The 3,581-nt window shown below is 36.4% G+C and overlaps 1 non-coding gene across 1 annotated transcript; it reads right to left on the bottom strand.

Annotated features, from left to right (window-relative positions):
- Positions 1–1,133: 1,133 nt before the first annotated feature.
- trnac-gca (transfer RNA cysteine (anticodon GCA)) lies at positions 1,134–1,205 on the bottom strand. The gene has a single exon. It is a non-coding gene; the product is annotated as a tRNA-Cys (tRNA).
- Positions 1,206–3,581: the final 2,376 nt, after the last annotated feature.

Genomic DNA, 3,581 nt, shown 5'->3' on the forward strand with positions numbered 1-3,581 from the left:
ACAAAATGTTGGTAACCAGACCAGTAAAGGGAAATATCCTTGGGGTAGTATTGAGAAAACACAGACATAACATACAAAACAGGACATACACAGGAATGTACAAACAGGAAAGAATTCTCAGTATACTCTGACAACACAGTACTTGGAAATGAACAAATGTTTAGGCATGTTATCATTTTTATTTTATTTTATTTTTTTAATATAAATCTGGATTGTTCCACCATTATTATTAAAACCACTTTTTTTTTTTTATCCGTGAGCTTCTGACTACAAATTCAGATCTCATTAGCAAATCAACAGCACGCACATTATAATATACAGTAAAATGTCAATATTCTATACGAAGCTTCATAAGTTTTCTCAATTGCAAGCTATGACATGTTATCCATATGCATATTCATGCCAAAACTGCAGATGACCTTTTGAGGGCATATCAAGAGGAGACATTTTCTGACTGTCTGGAGTGCATGCTTGCAGAAAAATATTTAATTAAAGGTTACAGTTGATCTATACTCCAATTAATACCTAAAGATGTTTCATTTGGGACTATCACAGCAATACCCAATCAAATCTTATTAACTTTCAGAGACCCCCAACTGAAGAAATGCATTACAGCAGGATTAAACAGCTATCTGTACTAGACGTGATTAATGACCACACTAATTAATGCTGAAGGGGTTCATCAGAATCACTCATCATGTAAGTGTGCTCAGTGATTCAGCAGCAGAGTAATAACCAAAGAAATTTTAAAAAGTCAGGAGTACAACCAGTCAGTCCAACAAACACTGCTTTTGAATGCTCTTACTAGGAGAAGGTTTACTATTACTAATTCAACTAACAAAAAAGCCACAGTTAGTTATCCTTTTATTATGTAAAACAAACGCTTCAAAACAACTGACTCCATGATTAGGCTCAATCTATTGCATGGTAAGTACACACATTTACAGCATTTAGCTGATGCTTTTATCCAAAGCAACTTACAACACAACTTGAGCTATCAAGGGTTAAAGGCCTTGCTCAGGGGCCCAACAGTAGCAACCTTGCAGTGGTGGGGCTTGAACTGGCAACCTTCCAATTACTAGTCAAGTACTTTATCCACTGAGTTACCATTGGCAGAAAGCATGTGTGCCACTAGGGGGCAGCCAGAGTTGAACTAGGAACCGCTTGATCTGCAGTCAAATGCTCTATCACTGAGCTATACCCCCACAGGTCTAAAAAAAATACTTATTGTGGGATTCCATATTTGGGAGCATCCCACCTCTGGACATTTATAAGCAATGAAACTGAAATTCCAAGCACACTGAGTACCTGGTGAAAGTGGGTCTATTTTCTGGACAGTGAATGATGGCAACACCAATATTGACTGAGCTTAAAATGATGTTCCACACAAAATCTCCAACAAGCTTTAACTTGTTTTTGTTCATGAAATATGATACATTTTCATTTATTTGGTAATTTCTTTGTTGGATTATTCATGCCAAAGTGAAATTATTAGGGGTTACTTACTCAACAAATACATTAAGGTTATAAATATGTTTTGAAGACTACGTACATGTGTGCATATGAAGGGAAGGGGAACACAAGGGGACAGGTGCATTTCTACCTGGAATGTTCAATGACGAGCCTTTTTAAATTGGTGTGGGTGATCGCGGGATATTTGTATGGTTGATATAAGTTTGAGGTAAACGCATGAAGCTGGTAATATAAGAATATGTAAATAAATACTGATGAGCTTTAAAAACATAGCTGCCTGGAAATGAATATGAATGAATATTTAAACTTTATCTATCTTTAAATAATCTGATGTCAGGACCTGAATTTATTTATGCACTGTATTATGAAAACAAGTTTGGATTCTTACTTAATATTTCAAAAATCTACATACATACATATGCATTTAATATATACTTTTAGCATCTAATTAATTTTTTTGACAAAATATAATAGGTGCTATGTACGTAATCAGCGTGAGACAGCTGTGAAACTAGCAGTGCTAAAATTACCGATAGCTAATGTAAGCATAAAATGATAATGAAATTGTACATGTCTACTCTCCAACTGGTTACTAAACAAAATATTGTATCACTGCAACAATATACTATAATGATGGTAGTACTTTATAAAATATTAGCTAACTAGCTAACTCATGGATTCATAAATTAAGCCCTTTCATAGGCATTTGTCAATCTACAATGCTAAACCACAACACAACCCTATCAAAACAAACTTTAACAGTCACACAAGGACTGTTTTCCACATGAAGTGCAAGCTGAGTATTGTATTTTATTTAAACTACTTAGCTATAATTGCTTAGAAAAAGGGTATCTTCGGACTAGCAAACTGGAGTGGTAATTTAAAAAAGTGGACCAGAGGGTGTCTTCCAGTGGAATCACATTCATCAGCCTGTCTAAAAAAGTCTACACCTAGTCCTGCATAGCAGAATTCACCAAATAGTTGAACCTATGATACTTGAACAATGTAGTTTTGGCCCAGGTTGTGGAACAGAGATTTGTGGACCATAAAACGGCATATAATTGTACGTTGTGGGAGGAGATGTAGGATAATGGAGTATATGGGTCACTGCTTTGGGTGTTGCTATCTCTTTATTAATGCAGTAAGAGAAGCAGGTAGTGGTGAAGCAGGAGCTTTAGTCCTGGAATGAAGCTGCCCTGTTCACCAATGGTCATGAGTGGCCATGACCAAACAAATATCACAAATACAAACAGTGTTGTTGGGCTCTTGCTCTATGATCACCCCATTCCAGGCACATCCCACTGGAAGGCCAAGCACAGATGAAGGACCTGCTGGAGGGATTGCATCTCACAGCTAACCTTGGATGATTGCGTGTCCCACTGGAGGAGTTGGAATATGTTGCATATGTTGGAATAGCAACGTCTGGGATGATCTGTTCAGCTTCCAGTCAATGCAACCTTCACCAGGAAAAGTGGAAAGGAGATGATGATGATGATGATGATGATGATGATGATGATGATGATGATGATGATGTATTTTTATATATTATGTCCTTTGAGAAAAATAAAGATTGCTTAACTGTGTTACTACTGTGCAGCCATTTTACTCAGAAGCTGGTAATAGGGTTGCTGGTAACATAGAAAAAAGTCTTATGCTGCATAGCAACTACCTTAGCACCTTAGAAAAAGAAGATTGGAGATTGGCCTATAATTATCAAAAATGGAAGTGTCAATGCTAGGCTTTTTAAGGAGAAGTGTGACAGCTACTGTTTTAAGAAGAACTGGAACAATGCCTGACCTTAAGGAAGTATTTATTAAGTATGAAATAGAAAAATAAATGACTGATGCACAGGATTTGAGAATGAAGGTCGAGTTGAGAGGATGAGGTGTTAGAGTTCAGAGATGGAGTGAGGATGAGTAGAAGTGAAATTATTTAAGAAATGCTCCGAATTTTAGAAATGGAGAAGTGAGCAGCTGGAATTTGCCTGTTTTTTTTTTTTTTGTTTGTTTTTTTTTTAAAGGAGCAAGATGATTACTTATAATCAAGAGGCTGTAGTTATAGAGTGAGACCATGTCTTCAGGAACAGAGACCTTAGTGATGTCAATGAT

Source organism: Electrophorus electricus, chromosome 4 (genome assembly GCF_041902795.1).
Source record: "Electrophorus electricus isolate QZ-2024a chromosome 4, ASM4190279v1, whole genome shotgun sequence".
Lineage (NCBI taxonomy): Eukaryota > Metazoa > Chordata > Actinopteri > Gymnotiformes > Gymnotidae > Electrophorus > Electrophorus electricus.